The sequence below is a fragment of the Eriocheir sinensis genome, chromosome 19 (genome assembly GCF_024679095.1).
Source record: "Eriocheir sinensis breed Jianghai 21 chromosome 19, ASM2467909v1, whole genome shotgun sequence".
Taxonomy (NCBI): Eukaryota; Metazoa; Arthropoda; class Malacostraca; order Decapoda; family Varunidae; genus Eriocheir; species Eriocheir sinensis.
In genome coordinates, this window is record NC_066527.1 from 8,777,098 (window position 1) to 8,798,713 (window position 21,616).

General features: G+C 46.5%; 1 protein-coding gene and 1 long non-coding RNA gene across 5 annotated transcripts in view; one reads left to right on the forward strand and one right to left on the reverse strand.

Moving 5' to 3' along the window:
• Positions 1–15,025, reverse strand: part of LOC127000657 (uncharacterized) — a 64,061-nt gene extending 49,036 nt beyond the window's left edge. Inside the window, exons 1-2 of one of the 2 annotated variants that reach the window (XR_007754373.1) lie at positions 14,833–14,978; positions 12,430–14,151 (exon numbers count right to left, since the gene is read on the reverse strand). This is a non-coding gene — a long non-coding RNA (uncharacterized LOC127000657). Of the gene's footprint in view, positions 1–12,429; positions 14,152–14,832 lie in introns of those variants that run through there. The other variant, XR_007754372.1, reaches the window with a different exon arrangement.
• LOC127000656 (uncharacterized) overlaps positions 1–21,616 on the forward strand; it is a 47,614-nt gene that overhangs the window by 11,734 nt on the left and 14,264 nt on the right. The window lies entirely within an intron of this gene.

Consider the following 21,616-nt stretch of genomic DNA (forward strand, 5'->3'; position numbering starts at 1 on the left):
GCTTTCCCGGGTTAATTAAAGAGGAGTTTCTCTTTTCTTCTCTTGAAACAACTACAAAGGCCTCGGATAATTTGGAAAAGGTTTCATCTTTCTTTAAATCAAAAAATCTTTTGTGGGATACTATCCGTAAGTGCTGGACAAATGGAGCACCAGCTATGTTGGGAACAAAATCAGGATTTCAAGTTTGTGTGAGAAAGCGAGCTCCAAAAGTGAAAGGAATTCACTCTATGATCCATCGTCAGGCACTGGCCTCAAAAACACTTCCAGCTCCACTAGGGAAGGTTTTAGATCAAACAATTCAAATTGTAAATTTTCTCAAAAGAGGAGCTCACAACTCACGACATTTCAAGCAGTTATATTTTGACATGGATGCAGGCCATCATTTGCTTCTTTTCCACACAAATGTTCGATGCCTGTAAAGAGGAAATGCAACTGAGCGCATATTTGTGCTTAGAAATGAGCTCAAATTATTTACTGAAGTTCAGGGTAAGATGGGATTTTTTGACTGGGAATGGATCATGCGCCTTGCCAATTTGGTTGATATTTTTGAGCAGCTGAATAAACTGACTCTTCAGATGCGAGGAAGGAATACAACCATCATGAAATTTGTGGATGCCTTGAAAGCTTTCATGAGCAAGCTGGAAAATTGGAAGAGAAAGGTCAATATCAAAAACGTTGCAATATTTGAGAAAATGTCATCCGTTTTTGTTAGTGATCGTTAATGATCCACAATTTGCAAAATATAAATTTTACAGCATTTGACAGCACTGGAAAATTAATTCAGCTGATATTTTCTTGAACTCAGTGATGATGAGTTGGATTTAGTGCAAAATCCGTTCATATTGTCAGTTGAAAAAGTTCCAGATGATTGTCAAGATGAATTTCTGGAGCTGAAAACTGATTCGGGATATATTCAATGAGAAATCAGTCACAGAATTTTGGCCCTTGACGTGCGATTCCCACCTAAAAGTGGCAGAAAGATCTATCCATGTATTGTTTCCATTTGTGTCGACATATCTTTGCGAGTCATGCTTTTCAACTCTGTTGCAAATAAAAACGAAGCAACGTAGTAGATTATAGGTTGAAAATGACCTGCGTTGTGCCCTTTCAAGCACTCTTCCACATATCCCAGAATTGGCGAAGAAAAAACAATCAGGTTTCTCATTAACTGTAATCTTTATCTGAATAAAATGGATTATATATTTACACTATCCTGGTATTCTATTGAACTTTTTGTTTATTGAATTACAATACCTGGCATTCTATTTTTGTTTATTAAATTACAATAACCTGACATTTTATTTTGTTTATTGAATTACAAGACCCTGGCGTTCTATTTTTGTTTATTGAAATACAATACCCTGGCATTCTTTTTATTTTATACTTTTTGTTTATTGCAATATGCTTCGGTTTGCTCTGTTAAGTAATGAATTATGAATATAAAAAAAAAATACTTTACTTTTATTCAAGTTTTAAAATCCATCAAAATTTTCAATCATATTCATACTTCATACTTCATATAAGAACATAAGAACGCAGGAGTCTACAAGAGGCCGGTAGGCCTGTACGAGGCAGCTCCTTTGACCCTAAGCTCCCGTGTATCTAACCCCACCTAATATCGCTGTCCATGAATTTATCTAGTCTATTTTTGAATGTGACAATTGTATTGGCACTCACCACATGACTGCTAAGCCTATTCCACTCATCCACCACCCTGTTAGTAAACCAATTTTTGCCTATGTCCCTGTTGAATCTGAATTTATCCAGTTTAAACCCATTACTTCGTGTCCTACCCGGTTCTCTTACCAACAAAACCTTATGAATGTCTCCCTTATTAAAGCCCTTCATCCATTTATAAACCTCGACCATGTCTCCACGCACCCTTCGCCTTTCTAGAGAATGCAAGTTTAACTGTTTGAGTCTTTCCTCGTATGGCAAGTTTCTCAACCCCTGAATCATCTTAGTCATCCTCCTCTGCACCGATTCTAACATTTTGATATCCATTCTATAGTAAGGTGACCAGAACTGAACCGCATAGTCAAGATGAGGTCTAACTAATGCTAAATATAATTTGAGGTTGCTTACGCTCCTTGAAATAAATCCCAGTACCCTATTAGCTCGATTTCTAGCTTGAATGCATTGTGCCCTTGGACGGAGATCAGAGCTCACTAAGACCCCTAATCCCTCTCGCACCCAGACCTGCTTATGAGAGTGTCATTTAAGCAATAGTTATGTGAGGGGTTGTTCCTACCTACACTCAGAATACTGCACTTCCCTACATTGAACTCCATCTGCCATTTATCCGCCCAGTCATACAATCTGTTGAGTTCACCTTGAAGAATACTAGCGTCCCGATCCGACTCAATTACTCTACCGATCTTGGTATCATCTGCAAATTTACTAACATCACTACTAATTCCTGTATCTAAGTCATTGACATAAATAATAAACAAAAGTGGACCTAATACCGAACCTTGTGGGACCCCACTCGTAACACATCCCCAGTCAGATCTTTTACCATTGATTTGCACTCTTTGCTTCCTATTGCTAAGCCACGCCTTGACCCAGTTCAAAACTTTACCCTCTACTCCGTGAGCCTGTAATTTAAGCAACAGTCGTTGGTGAGGAACTTTGTCAAACGCTTTACTAAAATCAAGATAGATTACATCATAATTTTCATCTCTGTCAACCGCCTCAAATACTTTATTGTAGAAGGACAAGAGATTGGTGAGGCATGACCTACCTTTTGTGAACCCATGCTGCGAGTCGTGAATTAAGCTATGTTTCTCTAAATGCTCCCGAATGTTCCTGGCTATTATGGACTCAAGCATCTTGCCTATAACCGATGTTAAGCTAACTGGGCGATAGTTTGAAGCAACTGACCTGTCCCCCTTTTTAAAAATCGGCGTCACATTAGCTACTTTCCATAGGCTCGGCACATAGCCAGTATTTACCGACATCTTAAAGATGTCGGTTAGTGGGTCACTGAGTACATCACCTAATTCCTTTAATACCCTCGGAAATATCCCGTCAGGACCTGGCGACTTGTTCTTCTTAAGCTTATCTATCTCATCCTGAACTACTTGCCTGGTAATGATTATATCCCTCAAAATGTTGCCATCCCCGCCCTCGTACACTTGAACTCTTTCCGGTATAGTCGTTCGATCCTCCTGTGTGAATACTGAAAGGAAGTAGTCGTTCAACAATGTGCTCATATTTTCGTAATTTTCTACTACCTCCCCTGTGTTTGTTTTCAGCAGTCCAATTTTCTCCCGTGTTTTTGTTCTACACATCTAAAAGAAGCCCTTAGGATTACTTTTCGCCTCATTTGCTACTTTGATCTCATAGTTCCTTTTTGCTATCCTGGTGTTTTTCTTAACTAATCTAGATAGTTCGACGTACCGGCCCCTGAGATGTGTTTCACCATTCTTTATTTTCTGATAAATTCCCTTCTTTAACCCAATCTCGTGTTTTAGTCCACGAGTCATCCACTTAGGATCATTGTTTTCTTTTCTAAGTGTTCGCTGTGGTATATGCTGTCCTTGCCCCTCTACTATTACTCTAACTAAGTTATTGTAAGACATTTCTACCTGGTTCTCCTGGCTCTCCAATCCGCAGTTCTGGCCCCCATGAATCCCTAAATTATCCCAGTTTGCCCCTTCAAAATGTCTTCGAAGCCCCTCGTAATTTGCTCTTCTGAAATCTGGCACTAACACTGGGTTTGGTTCGCGGGTTACCACCCGTTCTGTGGTCACTATTTCCTAACTCTCCGCCCACCTCCAACTCACGTAGCAAGTTCCCATTATTGTTTAGGACTAAGTCTAATGTGTTATCTCCTCTGGTAGGCTCAGTAACTACCTGCTTAAGGAAATTATCTTGTATAACTTCAAGAAAGTCCTCGGCTTCCAGGTCACCCACTAGGTCTTCCCAGTTTATATTCCTATAATTAAAGTCCCCCATTACGCAGACATTTCTACTCATACTCGCCCTGCCAATCTCCTGTAGTAATATACTCGTGTCCTGCCTGTTAAGGTTGGGTGGCCTGTACATAACTCCTAGAGTTAGTTTTTCTTTCCCTTTGTGAACGTCCACCCAAACTGATTCTGAATCCATGTTAGTTTTGACTGAATTGTTAACTAAACATTTAAGTGAGTCTTTAACATATAGCGCAACTCCACCTCCCTTTCTGCCCCTTCTGTTACTAAATCAGCTTCCGCTAGGCTGGGCGTTCTGTACCGTTCTGTACCGTTCTTCTCCCCCGCACAGTTGCTATCCATTTACAGGAGCCTTGTCCGCCCTCGTATGGAGTATGCATCTCATGTGTGGGGGGGGTCCACTCACACAGCTCTCCTTGACAGAGTGGAGTCAAAGACTCTTCGTCTCATCAGCTCTCCTCCTCATACTGATAGTCTTCTACCTCTCAAATTCCGCCGCCATGTTGCCTCTCTATCTTCTATCGATATTTTCATGCTGACTGCTCTTCTGAACTTGCTTACTGCATGCCTCCCCCCCCTCCCGCGGCCTCGCTGCACACTCATGCTCATCCCTATACTGTCCAAACCCCTTATGCAAGAGTCAACCAGCATTTTCACTCTTTCATCCCTCACGCTGGTAAACTCTGGAACAATCTTCCTTCATCTGTATTTCCTCCAGCCTACGACTTGAAACTCTTTCAAGAGGAGGGTATCAGGACACCTCTCCTCCCGAAATTGACCTCTCTTTTTGGACACTCCTTTGACCTCTATGCAGGAGCAGTGAGTAGCGGGCTTTTTTTTTTCTTTGCGCCCTTGAACTGCCTCCTTAGCTGTAAAAAAAAAAAAAAAAAAATCGCTCTTAGATTTGTAACACTCCACTATACGTAGAAATAATTCATATAAATGTACATATATTAATATGGAAAAAAAATCAAGGATTTTCAGTATTAATATATGCATAATATTTGGAATGCACCTTTTGAGACAGGCAATCTTGGAAAGGGGCGAATGACATTCTGACATATGGTGAAAGGGGTGCATGGGGCAAAAAAGGTTGAGGACCACTGATCTATAACGTGACTTACCACGTTGATTACTCTTGCTTAGTTAGTCCATCATTATGAACAGACTGTACCGTTTCAGTTAGCAAGCCTCCAGACACCTGTACCTTGGTCTTGGCCCAGGAGACCTGCAGTCGCATGGCTTCGTCTCCTCGTGCAGTGCCTCAAGAGCCGTCACCAGAACCACCTGTGACTCCGCAAGGATTACTGCATCATCGTCAAAAACAAGGTCAGTGAATTGTATTGCCAACAGATGCTCTACAATAATTCTGATCCACAACTGTGCCTAGTACCCAGTTCATGCAAGTATTTAAAACCTATGGGGCAAGGACAACCCTGCCTCATTCCTGCGTTCACAGGAAAGCTGGACAAGCCTCCCACACACACTTCAAGGCACTCTTTGTCCCAGAATACAGGCCAGTCAGCAAACCAATAGTCCTTGCAGGAATCCCTCGGAGTCGCATGAAATCCCGGAGTGTCTCGCAATGCACCGAATCAAACGCCTTCTTGAATTCGACATAGGCTGCAAGAATCCCCTGTCCACTAGAACGCGAAGCGTTAGGATACGATCAATTGTTGACATATCAGGCGTGAACCCAGACTGCTCAAGCGCGGTCGGAACCCCAAGTAAAACCGGAGCGGGGTCGATTCTCGCCCCACGTCCCTGACCTCTGCTGCTTACTTTGTTATTAGCAAGGATAGAGTTTTGCTGGGGGAGGGGATACAACCCTCTCCCCCAAACCAGCCCAGATCAGGGGTTGGACTGATTACTCAGAATAGGACAGGGACGCAGGACCACTGGGAGGATAAATCTCGGTTATCCAAAAAATAAGCATGGATAGGAGGGAGAGAAAATTAAAGAAAGGCATCTCGGGGAAGTTGGGAACGCTGCATTCCTCATCCAGATTGACCTTCCCCTAATAATGATAATGCTAATAATAATAACTAAATAAAAAAGAATTCTTTGAAGGCTTATTTTGCATATTTTTGGATTTTAATCGATCAAGTAATTTCATTGCAAGAACCGAGTAAACGAGTAGTACTCACTCAGATCCAAGAACCAAGTAAGCCGAGTACTACTCAGACCGAAACGTACATCCCTACTGTCTGTTCCACCTCAGCTGACCCCAAATATAAAGAAACTTTAGTAAAATATGGAACCTCTAATGAGTGCCCGCTCTCAAAATTTGACCCACACCCATCGGGTTGGATGTAACCAATCACCAGCAACAGAACGATTATGTTTTTCCTACACCATCTATAGGGAGGAGCCTCTCGCCTGATTTGGGGTCAACTAAGGTTATACTGAGGGTACCTTTCCTACTGCTACACCAGCGACGCGCACCACCCATGCTACGCGGAGTAAACTGTAATGGCTTACTCAACCCGGCCACCTCCCTAGTCCTACTAACATCGCCCCAGATCACTCGGTTGTAAACAGTCATAGTGATTCGGTTCTGGATTTGGGGATAGGGCACTAAATGGAACAGCTGAGATCATGGGAGTGAGTTTTCCTTCCCCTTTAGTATGACAGACCTCGGCAAAGGTGGCGGTGTTATCATCGCAACCAAGCCGTGTCTTTGTATTAAGTATAGGCCTGACCTTGTCACTGACTGCGAAATCACCTGGGTCCAGTTACAAACCTTCAACTGTAAATCTCTTGTAGCTTTTTACAGATCGCCTTCTACTAATACAGACTATTTACACAATCTTCAATTCTCTCTTTCACGCATACAGGCAGACAAACACATCTGGGTCACAGGTGATTTCAGCCTTCCTGACATTAACTGCGACTGCAATTTCCCCATTTGACCCTCCCGATGCTGACGCCCCAACCCCATTAATCCCCACACAAACAGACATCAACTACACGACACATTCATTGACATCATAAATACATTTTCACTCTCACAAACAGTACTCCAGCCAACACGAACACATACTGTAACACGCCCCGCTGGCCACGGTGGCCCTTTGACCACAGCACACACACTTGACCTTTTTCTCACCAACAACGTTCTTAACATAACAAACACTCACGTTGTTCCAGGACTTAGTGCCCACGACATGCTAATCGCTGACGCTGACCTCCGACCGATTAGACATAAACAGAGACCCAGACAGATTTCCCTTTTTTCAATGGCTGACTTAGACATGATCAAACAAGACCTAACTGCTTTCACCACTGACTTTTTTGCGACAGACCCACACCCAAGACTTCCTTCCACCAACTGGAACAACCTGAAACACACCATGCACGCCTCAATGAACAGACACATACCACAAAAAACACTTTCTAGTAGATACACACTCCCCTGGTTTTCCAGGGATCTAGGCAGACAACATCGCAAGAAACAAAGACTCTACAGACGCGCGCAGACATACAACACAACAGATAATTGGACCGCCTACAAAAACCACCAAAAGACATTTGCCAAAAACATAAAAGTAGCGGAACGCAAACACATAGCAACTTATCTCGCAGACAACGTAAGAAATAACAAAATAAACTTTTTCAGGTTCTTTACGACGCGCAAACATGACACTAACACATTAGTAACCAGCCCACAACACAAAGCACAAATTCTTAACACACAGTTCCAATCGGTATACACATAAGAATACAACCTGACACCAAACATGCCACACAGCCCCTTCCCCCCGATACCCCCCCTTGACATTACGACTAACGGAATACAGAAATTACTGGAAGGACTCAACACAACCAAATCCACTGGCCCCGACAACATTCCCGCCTTCATCCTTAAATCCTTTGCCCCCATCCTTGCCGCCATCCTTCAGGCCATATTCACCCAGTCCATTTCACCCACCTCATTACCCTCTGACTGGCTTTTGGCAAATATTAATCCTTTATTTAAGACAGGTGACAGGACTGACCGAGCCAATTATCACCCCATCTCACTAACATCGATTCCACGTAAAAATTTCGAACACATAATACACAAACATATAATGAATCACTTTGACACAAACAACATCCTTACTGACTCACAACACGGCTTTCGACCTAAACGCTCATGTGAATCGCAACTCATTGCTACATATCACGACATTACGAGGCTACTTGACTGACGTGACACTAAACAAGTTAACACTATTGTTTTAGATTTTGCCAAAGCCTTCGACAAAGTTCCGCACAAAAGACCGACATTAAAATTGAAATACTACGGTATTTCAAGACCTATCTACACAGGATCACTGCATTTCTTACTAACCGGACTCAACGTGTTCTTGTTCTTCTTGACGGATTTTCATTTGCCACTGTCCCTGTTTCTTCAGGTGTCCCACAAGGCACCGTTCTAGGTCCCCTTCTTTTCCCCCTGTACATTAACGATCTTCCACTGTCAACGCCTAACTCTTCCACCAGACTATTTGCCGACGATAGTTTACTGTTTGGAGCAATAAAGACTAGTGACGACTGCAGACTACTACAAAACGACTTGGACGCCCTCGAGCGGTGGGAGCGCACCTGGCAGATGCACTTCCGACCAGACATATGCAAACTATAAAGATTCACCAAAGCTCACAACCCCATCCATCACACTTACACTCTCCATAATTCAGTTTTAGAATCAGTCCACACACACAAGTACCTTGGTATCCATCTCTCAACTAACTTGGGTAAAATTCTAGTGTTTGCCCATACTCCCCCCTCATCCCCAAAACAAGCTTGGGGACCTGTGGGAATGCTAGTTTCGGGTGGGGGACACGAAATCCGACGCAATCGCGTTTTTTTTTTTTTTTTTGAGGGGGGAAAATTCCCTAGATCTAGGGAAATTCCCTACATTTAGGGATTTTTCTTCCCACCGCCCCTAAAATGAGTGTTTGCGACGAATTTAGTGTTTCCCATACGGAAACCACGCATTCTCACTGGATCCCCAAGCTTGTTTTGGGAGAGAAGCGTAGTGAACACACCAAACGATGCTCACCTACCGGTCTGGCGTGGCGCCGGAGGCCATCTGCACCCACAAAAACCGCCTACACCACACTCATGCCCTCTCTCTAGCACCGGTGCCAGTAGGTTGTCACCTCATCGCAAGGTTTCTGTCCTGTTAGTAGAGTCCGTGGCACCAAACACGGTGTATCTTCATTGTTTATCACTGACACAAGCAAAACCAGCGGCTAGACGTGATCCGTCCAACGCCGCTCCTTAAACAGTACTGCAGGTTCTAGAGCAAGTGCAGGCTCTCGAACCTCCTGCCCGAGCTGTTCGAACACGTGAATCCTGACTGACCGCATTTTGAATCTGCTTCACGGATTCGTGTTCCCAGTATACAAGGTGATTGTGGATATGGACTCCGCGCCTCTAGAAAACGATAATACGTCTGAGTAACGCCTCCATATATCATAGTTAAAAAACAAAATACATGTCCCTCAACCATAATATGAAGGCGGCGCGCCAGTAGCGGATCCAGATCCAGCCCCTTTCCCCATCGATCTTGGGGGACCCGCGGGAAGTCGGGGTATTTGGGTTGGGGGAGCATATTTAAACTACTCCAACTGAGATTTATGACCTGCTAATAGGGGGGCTTTGCCCCCTCAACCCCCCTTCTAACCAAGGGGGGGGGCTGCACCCCCCCCTGGACCACCCCCTTCTCTTAAAGTACCCCAACCGAACTTTACGACCTAACAGCTAACTGAGGGACATTGACAGGAGTGCTTACGTCCCCTTCTTCAACATTAGCTATTATTTACATCAATGACGACGCCAAGATGGTCCGGCGGCTTCACCAGACCCGTCCTCCCCTGACCTGCTTCATGCGTTCGTACGTGGTACCAAACCTGCTTCATGCGTTCGTACGTGGTACCAAACCTGCTTAACGCGTTCGTACGTGCTTCCAGTAAGTGAATACATAGTTGTATATGACGGTTGCAAGATTCTTATGACGTAAATTACTTACCATTTAGATGCTTCAATATGACCTTAATACTGTATTGGGGGGGCTTCGCCCCCGTCAAACCCCTCTTTGGTATGGAGAGTGAGTGAAATTGCGTGGTTTCTGTACGTTGTAAAAAAATCCCAGAATGTATGAAATTTCCCTACATCTAAGTAATTGAAAGGAATTTCCCTACATCTAGGGTATTTTTCAATGTCCCATAACTCAAAAACTATGCATTTGCGACGCATTTCATGTTTACCACCGTCCCAATGGCCCCCTAGCCAAGTTTGGTTGCGAGGGGTGAGTATGGGCAAACACTAGAATAATACCCTAATTTGAAATTCAACACTCACATGGACCATATCAGTGCCGCAGCCAATAGAACACAGGGGTTCCTGAGAAGGAATTTACATAACTGCACACCTGACATTAAACACATAGCTTATGACACACTTGTGAGACCAACACTGGAATACTGCTCCACGGTGTGGGATCCTTACACACACAGAAACATTGATTGGTTAGAACAAATCAACACCAAGGCGGCTAGGTTCATTACAGACAATTACACTCGAACGCCTGGCATCACAACACGGATCAAACAACAGATAAACATGGAACCTCTTCACATACGCAGACAAGCACACAGACTTACACTTAGGGAAGATGCTGGAGTCCATAATAGCCAGGAACATTCGGGAGCATTTAGAGAAACATAGCTTAATTCACGACTCGCAGCATGGGTTCACAAAAGGTAGGTCATGCCTCACCAATCTCTTGTCCTTCTACAATAAAGTATTTGAGGCGGTTGACAGAGATGAAAATTATGATGTAATCTATCTTGATTTTAGTAAAGCGTTTGACAAAGTTCCTCACCAACGACTGTTGCTTAAATTACAGGCTCACGGAGTAGAGGGTAAAGTTTTGAACTGGGTCAAGGCGTGGCTTAGCAATAGGAAGCAAAGAGTGCAAATCAATGGTAAAAGATCTGACTGGGGATGTGTTACGAGTGGGGTCCCACAAGGTTCGGTATTAGGTCCACTTTTGTTTATTATTTATATCAATGACTTAGACACAGGAATTAGTAGTGATGTTAGTAAATTTGCAGATGATACCAAGATCGGTAGAGTAATTGAGTCGGATCAGGACGCTAGTATTCTCCAAGGTGAACTCAACAGATTATATGACTGGGCGGATAAATGGCAGATGGAGTTCAATGTAGGGAAGTGCAGTATTCTGAGTGTAGGTAGGAACAAGAACAACCCCTCACATAACTATTGCTTAAATGACACTCTCATAAGTAGGTCTGGGTGCGAGAGGGATTTAGGGGTCTTAGTGAGCTCTGATCTCCGTCCAAGGGCACAATGCATTCAAGCTAGAAATCGAGCTAATAGGGTACTGGGATTTATTTCAAGGAGCGTAAGCAACAGAAGCCTCGAAGTCTTCCTCAAACTATATTTAGCATTAGTTAGACCTCATCTTGACTATGCGGTTCAGTTCTGGTCACCCTACTATAGAATGGATATCAAAATGTTAGAATCGGTGCAGAGGAGGATGACTAAGATGATTCAGGGGTTGAGAAACTTGCCATACGAGGAAAGACTCAAACAGTTAAACTTGCATTCTCTAGAAAGGCGAAGGGTGCGTGGAGACATGATCGAGGTTTATAAATGGATGAAGGGCTTTAATAAGGGAGACATTCATAAGGTTTTGTTGGTAAGAGAACCGGGTAGGACACGAAGTAACGGGTTTAAACTGGATAAATTCAGATTCAACAGGGACATATGCAAAAATTGGTTTACTAACAGGGTGGTGGATGAGTGGAATAGGCTTAGCAGTCATGTGGTGAGTGCCAATACAATTGTCACATTCAAAAATAGACTAGATAAATTCATGGACAGCGATATTAGGTGGGGTTAGATACACGGGAGCTTAGGGTCAAAGGAGCTGCCTCGTACAGGCCTACCGGCCTCTTGCAGACTCCTGCGTTCTTATGTTCTTATGTTCTTTAAGTACAAGATCACAAACACTCACATTGACATTGATCCACGTATACATACTTACACAACGCAAACCGTCAACATACTCGTACGTAACACACATCCATAAATACCAAACATATCACATTAACACTGACGCATACAAGCACTCATACTTTCCACGCACCATACGTGACTGGAACAGCCTACCTCAACAGATTTTAGACTGCGGTACAATAGACTCATTCAAAAAACAAATACACACTCACTTGTCACCACAACACATCAACAATTACACTTGATTCACTTCCCTCTCCTGCACACCCGGCTTCCCCGTCCCCCCAACAGCCAATTCAAATATGCGTGTTATTATACACCTGTACGGGTACCCTGCGCATTATTCATCCAGATCCAGATCCAGACGGGAACCCAGGGGGCAGGACCCAGAAACGAATCAGCTGAATGGAAGAAGCTATGAGGCTCCACCCGCCGCCCCGGCCCATTCTTTCCTTACCTTGCCTCCCTTGTCGCACCACATGATCCTCCAAGACGGTTAATCCAAACGGCTCGCCCAGGTCTCCGTCGGGAGTCGGGCCTGGTGTATGTGGTGCCGGGAGCCGTGGGAGCCGTGGCCGAGGCCTCCTCACGCGCCTGCCGTCCGTGGCCTGTGTCAAGTTGTCAACGTGTGTTTGGGGTGGCTCGCGCCTAGGACTGCTATTGTAGGAATTAGCTCGCAGCCGAAAAATAGCTCGTAGAGAGAGGCCCAACTTGCTTACTTTTCCTATATTTCACTCACCGCCATCGTTTACTTGTCCTGTTTGGGCGTCAGTATATGACACAAACATCAGAGTAACACTTCCTAATCAAGAGACTTTATAACAAACGAAAGGGCAGATTTTAGAAAGAATTACCCCCACGTTGACGTTCACTCAGTTGTTGCTTGTTTGGTTGGTTGGTCTGCTGTGTTGTTGTCTTGCGGGCAATATCAACCATCACAAAGATCACAAGTGGACAAACTAGAACAAAACCAGGCAAATTAATGTTTTCCTGCTGTGCAGTCCCCAGGGCGCATGCGTAGTGTACAGCAGAACGACTTATTTCTGTGAGGAGGTATTTCTCGCAGTACCGCCTCTCACGGCCTGTTTCTCTTCATACGTCAACGTCTTGTTGTTTCTCTCTTTTCCTAAATCATTTCATGTCTTAAAGATATATTGTCCACCAGAGAACTAATTTTAGATTAAGAAATAAAATAAAAAACTAATCCACTGTCACAGTGAGGTTGTACGTAAGATAACAGCTGTTCCTCACCCCTAAAGCCTGCCAAGGAAACATGAAATAGATTTGCATCTGTACTTAGAATGTATTTTTTTGTTTGTTTGTTTGGACATGGACAAAATGTTCTCTAATAGTGTGTGTGTGTGTGTGTGTGTGTGTGTGTGTGTGTGTGTGCAGAATACATCGCTGGCCTCAAAGAGAAGTGGGAGGGTGTCACGGTCATTCAAGCAGAATGTCTGCTTCAAAACAATGCATGTCGTTACGTTGGCTGACGATGTCATGCTGCCACACACTCTTCATGTCCTTTCTACGCGTGGCCAAGGTTCGAGCGGAGATCAAAAACTGGCTCTAACACTGGCTCACCCATGGCAGCATGAGTCTCACCCATGGCAGCATGAGTCTCACCCATGGCAGCATGAGTCTCACCCATGGCAGCATGAGGATCAGCGACGGCAGCATGAGGATCAGGGACGGCAGCATGAGGATCAGCGACGGCAACATGAGGATCAGCGACGGCAGCATGAGGATCAGCGACGGCAGCATGAGGATCAGGGACGGCAGCATGAGGATCAGCGACGGCAGCATGAGGATCAGCGACGGCAGCATGAGGATCAGGGACGGCAGCATGAGGATCAGCGACGGCAACATGAGGATCAGCGACGGCAGCATGAGGATCAACCACAGGAGTATGTGTCTCAGCTATGGGAGCATGAGTCTCGCCCGTGGCAGCAGGGGCCTCGTACAGGGTGGGAGGAGGGAAGGGTACAGAAGGAGGCTCATAGCTGTAGCCCATAGGTTTCTCAGGCATGGGGGGAGGACTGTAGTCATAACCTGCGTGCCCATGACTAGCTTCGCCCATGCCTGGCTCCATGCCGTGCCCATGCTCCACGCCGTGGTCCGGGAAGGCCTCCAGTTGCCCGGCAAGGACAAGCAGAAGGAGGACCGCTGCCCTGAAAGGTGTCTGAAAATTGGCAGCCATGTCAGTTCACAGTCGCTTGTAAAATGTGACGCAATATTTCTTTATTGTACTGTACATCATTAATTGGTAACTTCTTTACCTAACGATGAATGGTACTTGTGTGAGGTCTCTCTCTCTCTCTCTCTCTCTCTCTCTCTCTCTCTCTCTCTCTCTCTCTCTCTCTCTCTCTCTATTTCTTTTATAACGATCTATTATCAGTTTCCGATATAAATATAAATCTGGATGCAATTTATCTGGATTTTCAAAAGGTGTTTCATAAAGTTCCACAAAAAATGCTTCGTAAAATCAAGAAACTAGGTATTGCAGGTAAACTACACTGCTGGATCCCTTACTAGCTGAGCAACAGACAACAAAGGGCGGTGTTTGATGGAGTTGCCTCAGAGTGGGCGCCTGTCACTAGTGGCTCAGTTCTTGATCCACTGTTGGTAGTGGTAAGGGGGTGGGGAAACAAGAAGGGGAGGGGGACCACCACCATCGCCACCATCAACCATCACCACCATCCACCATCACCACCCCCATCACCACCCCCACCTCTCTATCAATTCATGTTTCTAATCAATTAAGTAAACAGTAGAGCAAGTGATCAAATTCCAACACTTTTCATTAGTATTCAACACACACACACACACACACACACACACACACACACTTTGATCAACTCACTAAGCTGACTCCATCCATGGCTGTTGCGAAAGAGACTATGGTACTCCTCCGTTCACTCTTCCATTTATACTTAGCACTGCACACACACACATACACACAGAGACACACACATATGCACGCACACACATGGATGTATAGCTAAGGCGTATCAAGGATATTTGTTGGGGGGGGGGAAAGAGAGGAGGGTTGTGTTAGGCCACTTAATACGTGTGTGACCTAGAACAGGGACAATAGTTTCACTCAAGCTCTCGATTCTGGGCAGCCTTGGAAGCTTATTTGGTCAGTATCTTTCTGCTTCTTCCTGGCTCCTTTTTCGGACTTGCGTTTTGCAGGCGGTTTTCTTATAGTTTCGTTTCTTCCTTTCTTTGCCTGTCCCGTCTTCGTCGCCATTCCCGACACAGTCCGCCTCGCTCGGTACCGCCCCTCCCTCCCTCACAGTCTTGTCCTCGAAATCTTCACTGTCATCTCTTTATCTACTTTTTCGTCTTTCTTCGCTTTTAATATTCTATTCCCATTTTCAGTGCTTTATTTACCACATGCTCTTCGCTCCTCTTATTGGCCTCTCTACTGCACCATAAAACAAAACAGTAAATGAATAGAATATTAAAAAATGATCGAGCGACGAACATTTGCATTCGGTGACATTGTCCCCGTCAGGAGGAGGAGCCGCTGCGTGAACGAGCCGTCACGCGAAGGGGCTCTTTAGTACACTGAGATTTATACGACCATAAGATTGTAGGTGTAATTTTATCCTTATAAACATAATATGATAAATGACGGTCAGATTCGTAGCTTGTCTTTAATAATTGCAAGAACCCAGTGCTGGGCCAAAAGCTCCTGTGTGTCATTTCAGTTGGATTGTCACCTCAGGCAGATGTAAACACCAGCAAGCCTTGGCCGCACCCACACCCAAGATGGAGCCAAGGAGACGATTTTTTGAGAAATTCAAAAGCTGCACATGTTGACAGTAGACAAAAATAAAAATAAATGTCTATATATAGTCCTCCAGATAATTTTCATTCCAGGCGTATCGTCTCCACAGATCACTTTCCTTCTTCCAGATGCTTTTTTTTTTTCTTTTACGTTTTGGCACGTTCAGGCACAGACAAGTGTTTATAGTGGCGCCATCTTGCTAATTATACACAAGGGCTTGGAAACTTCTTGTTTAGAGTTTGCATTCTAATTTTTCCCCTGTGGAATATGGGCAGAATATGGTCAAAGGCCTTTCGCTTCAAGTTCCCTCCTCGTACTGATTCATCAACCCTTAAATTTTGCTACGATCCTGTTAACTACCATTTATATCAATTTTTATATTAACTACTCTCTTGAATTTGCTTATTGCATGCCTATACCTTCCTGCCGCCTCGCTGCACAATATTTTCTACCCAAGCCCGCCTCTTTGCTGTCTAACTATCTTTTACGAGAGTTAGCCAGTATCATCAGTCTTTCATCTTTTTTAATGGTAAACTCTGGAGGGGCCTTCTTTCGCTTGTATTTCTTAATTTCTATGACAAACTTGTTTTTCAATCTTCATCTTTTTTGTTGGAGCTGCGTGTTGTGGCCTTTTCTTTTATTTGTACTTTGCCGGCCTCATATGCTTTAAAATTTACTTTCGGAATGCCATGGGTGTCGCATCTCAACAGCCAAGACCGAACCCAGCCATGATTTTTTTCTTCTCTCGTCTCGCATCGCCAAGCTGGGCTGTCGCTGCTGCACGCCACCAGATTTCATGGCATATGGGTATCAGGCGCCATGACTGGGACTGTATTTGCATGTAATACTGCCCGTTGTTCACCGCTTCAACTCGTCCAAGTGTGAGAGCACAGTGAACTTGGTCCCCCTCATCATCACCTTAGCTCTCTTCCAAGTGGCTCCATAGACCTGGGCCCATAGTCACAAATACTTCGGGGCTTACACATCCACATTTGATAAACCTTTCGCAGAGGTTGTCGTGGGAGGAATAGCCATGGGTGATTTTATGAGCCTAGTAATAAGTTTGACATGGCTTCTGCACTTTAAACATGAAAAACACTCTTGATAACCCGACTCATCCACTTGGTGGACTTTGGAGATAGTCGTTATGAGAGCTGAATGCGTGTGCTGGCCCAGCGGGGCGCCGCCCGAGGCAAGCAAGGGACCCGACACCCTCGGCATCATTAGCAGGAGCGGCGGGGCGAGGCGACGTGCCCGGCCGTGACCTACTCCATCATGGTTCCCGGCTACATGTATTTCAGTAAAAGGAGTGAAATTTTACTTTCGATTCGTAACCAAGAAGAAACAAGCTGGTGTCGTGGCCGTGGGCTCCTTTTATATTCTTCCCAACAAAGTTTATTTCATCGAAGACAAACTCAATAGCGACCGACATCTCCAACATGATTGAAAGGAAACAAACTGATGCACAAGCCTCGAGCCTCGTGTCTCTAAAGACATTACAGGCCATGGAGGGAAGCAATATAGCAGCCATGACTTTATCTGTAAAACGAAATCGATCCGACTCGCAGACCACGAACTTTTTTTTTTTTTTTCATTCCTTCGTGCACTTCAGGAAAGGGAACGCAACTGAAATAAATTTGGTTGGTACCTTAAGCGAGATGAAAGTGAAAAACAATCATGAGAACCGACTAACTTCCTGTGGCCTTGGGAAACATTTACTGTGAGGGCCGGGGCAGGAGGAGTCCTTCCGTTTAGGGGTGTGAAGCAGTATGTGAGCCTTGGGTCCGGCTTCCTTGATTTCTTCCTTTGGTGCTCTCTCTCTCTCTCTCTCTCTCTCTCTCTCTCTCTCTCTCTCTCTCTCTCTCTCTCTCATCCACTTATTTCCTCTTCTCATTCCTTTTTCCACACATTTATTCTCTGTATAAATTTTCTTTCGTTCTCCTCTTTTCTCTCATTTTTCCTTCTCTTATTCCGTTTTTCATTCATATTTTCTTTGTCGATGTTGACTTTCTTCCATCTCTCTCTCTCTCTCTCTCTCTCTCTCTCTCTCTCTCTCTCTCTCTCTCTAACACTCTCTCTCTCTCCTGGTCCATTTCCCTCCCTCCCTTCTCTACCATACTATTTCCCTCCCTCTTCGTCTAATTTCCCCTCCCTTTCTCCCTATTTTCTTCTTCCATACCTCCAATCTCCCCTTCCTCCCTCTCTCCCTCTTTCTCTATATGTTTTCTTCGTTCCCTCCCTCTCTCCCTGATTCCTTTCCTTCCTTCCTCTCTCTTTTCCTTCATTCTTCGTGACTTCCTTTTTTATCTCCCTCCTGTTCTGTCTCTCGCACTCCGGTTCTCATCCTTCTTCTGTGTTTTTCCTCCTTCCTGTCTCTCTTTCTGTTTTCCTCCTTCTCTGCTTCTTCCATTTCAGTCGTATCTCCTTCCCCTTCTTTTCTTTTCCTTCTTCCTATTCCACCATCTTTCCTTCCTCTTCCACTGTGGTCATCTCTTCTTCCATTTCTATCTATTCCCTTCGTTTCCTTTCCTTCTTCCTATCCCATCATCCTTTTCCTTCCTCCTCCACTTCAGTAATCTCTTCTTCCTTTTCTATCTATTCCCTTCTTTTCCTTTCCTTCTTCCTATTTCTTCATCCTTCCTATCTCTTCCACTGCATTCCTCCCTCGTTCCCTTCCTTATCTATATACTTTCCTCCCTTTCGCCTGCCTCCCCCACTCAAGTACTCATTCCTCTCATTTCTTACCTACCTCTCTTCCTCCCTTCCACCTGCCTCGTCCTGCCTGCCAAGATAGACGTCTGGGCAGGTCACGTAGGAGCAAGGTCACGTATATAGGGTGTCTCAGCGGCCTCACAGGCTGACTCCCCACTCATCTTAATGTTTCGTGGCCTTATCGGGTCTTGATCCTGTTCCTTTCTACCTTTCTTTCTTCTTTCCTTCCTTCCTTTTTTTTGTCTTTCCTTCCGTCCTTCTTTCCCTATTTCCCACTCTCTTTTCTCTCCTTCCTTTGAAACGCCGGAATTTACTCATTACTACACTCCCACACGACCTCTGCGTGTAACGAAACACACGAGAAGTTAATCTAGACAAGGAAAGGTTTTGCCGGCGCCGGGGATCGAGATGCGAGAGTCACTCCTTAACCAGTTGGCCATAGAGGTACCCCCATTCGCAGAGTGAGTTATGGGAAGCTCGCCCATCAGGAAAGTCAGCTGCACTACACGGCTTTCCATCCCTATTTAGATTAATTTCTGTGTGTTTGAAAATTCCCACTTTTTTATGAATTCTTCGGAGAGCATGGGCCATAACTCTACCTGTTACCCCTTCGGGGAGACACAACAGAATCACAGGAAAGGATACCCACCTCTTTACTACACTTCCACACGACCTCTGCGTGTACCGAAACACACGAGAAATTAATCCAAACAAGAAAAGGTTTTGCCGGCGTCGGGGATCGAAACTGCGACCAGCGAGGCGGGAGAGCCACTCCTTAACCAGTCGGCCAAAGAGGTACCCTATTCGCAGAGTGAGTTATGGGAGGCTCGCCCATCAGGCAAGTCGCTGCACACCTTTCCTGTCTCCCACCTTCCCCTCTCTCTCTTAAGTTAGCCCTACTCCTATTTGGGTCACCATTTCTCATACTTCCTTCCATTTCTTATTTTTCCTTCTCCTTCCCGCCTTCTTTTTCCTCCTAACTTAGCCCTTCTCCTATGTGGGTCACCCTCTCTCCTTTCCTCTTTCCCTCTCCTTCCTCTCTTCAACTTAGAAAAACAGATACAAAACAGACATAAAAACCAGATCGTGAAGTTAATTATAATAAAAATGGACCTATGCAAAAAAAAGTTTGAAGGGGAGTAGTTTAGGATACTGTTAAGCCACCACCCCCGCTGAACACACTCCACAGCACGGGCAGGCGGTGGCACCTCCACTCCAAACCACCACACGCGGGTCGTGAACATCCAGAACAGCGAGGGACACCACACCGTCATTCCCCGGGGCAGCCAACACACCACGAGGCAAGCAAGGCAGGGCAAAGAGGCTCAAAGTGTAGGTTTTCTCCTTTACTGGACAGCTCCAACACCGTACAAGCACTGGTTCCCAGGGCACAGCATTCCCAGTACACAGAGGGGGGCAGACAAAGCACAGGGCTCCCCAAAAGCGGGCAAGGGCACACACAGCGGGCAGCACGTCTCTCCTGTATAGCAGCTCCACTCTCTCCATCTGCTCCAGGCCCCGCGGCCGCTCCCCGGCCGGGCTGCCGCAATGCACCCCCGCCCCGGGCATCACAGCTCTCCGCACCACAAACTAGCACCCCCACCCCCTAATAAAAATACACAGATAACACATACAAATATACCCCCTGGCGTAACACTATCCCCCCCTACCAAACAGTCGACCCGCCTGCCCCAACCTTCAACACACACACAAAAAAAATCAGTCCTCGGCACGTCGCAAGTCTCTTAACCATCAGGCCGTCGCCTCTCTCGCCGAGGGGCGCCGCTGGGGAGATGCGGGCGGCGGCAGGTAGGCGGCGGCACCCAGGGAGGCGTCAGCAGCTCCAAGTCCCTCCTCGGGGTCGCCTCTGACGTTTGCCGCTACGCCCGTGCTCGTCCGCTTCTTGGTCGACCTCTGACACGTCCCCTTCGCTGCTACTGGGGCTCACGTCCTCCTCTTCTCCGCCATGACCCCAGGAGTAGCGCCCTGGACCGTGGTAACGCCACAACCGGTCCACGTGGACAACAGACGGGCGCTTCCGACCCCGTCGAATCCGGTAGGTGACGTCTGAAAGGACTGCTAACACCGTGTACGGCCCCTCCTAGGGGCTCTGTAGCTTTGGCGAGAGCCCTCGCTTCCGGCGGGGGTTATGCAGCCACACTCTGTCACCCACGGAGTACCTCACGTCCCTCATGCGCCGGTCGGACGTCTCCTTCATGGCCTGGCCTGCTACCTTGAGCTTGCCCCGCACGCGTCGATGCACCTCAGCCAGGCTTTCCTGCAGTGCTCCTGCGAAGCCAGAGGTGACGGTGGGCAAGCTCACGTCGGGAGGCCATCCCGTGGCCAAATCCACCGGTAGCCTGAGCTCCCGGCCGAACATTGAACACAGAAAAATACATGCAATACACCCAAGTCAGTCTGTCCTCCACCACATCCTCCACAGTCTCTTCTCGTGCCTGTCAGCCACGTCGTCGACCAGCCGCCAGTCCTCAGTGGGCTCTTCCACGCCATCCGCTCCACGCGACGCTCGGGATGGTCGACACCGGCTCCTGGCCTCCACCCTCGGGGCAGGTGCTCGCCCAGCCGTGACCATCTCCCCACGCAGCCATGCTCGAAAACCTCCCTGGGAGCAAGGCACCTCGGTCACCCTCAGCTCCGTCCGAGGCCACCACAAGTCTTCCGGGCCTGCGTCAGGTAGTCGGGGCCCATCAGCCACGGCTCGTCTCGATCGGCGACGTCCACTGGCCGGCGCTCCACAGCGCTGCCTACGCCGATACGAGCCTCCACTGGCCTCCAGCAGCACACACTACCCAGGTCAGGCCGCGCCGAGGACTCCTCAGCCCCGATGTCCACTGTCACGCGTCGTGGCTACAACCGCTGATCCTCCCACTGGCAACACGCTGGTCGGGCGGCGGCAGCTTGCTCAAGACGGGGCCCGAGGGCGGGAGACGGCTGGAAGTCGGCTCCCTTCTCCAGCCCGTCCGCGTTTCTCGCTCGCACCGTGTCCCTGGGCCTGGGGCAGGCGCTCGAGCGGTGGCCAGACTGGCCACAGTCCTTGCAGCACGGCTGGAGGGCGTCGGGCTCCAGCCGGTCGAAGGAACGCGTCCTCCGCTCCCCGGGCACCGACTGCGCCTATGCC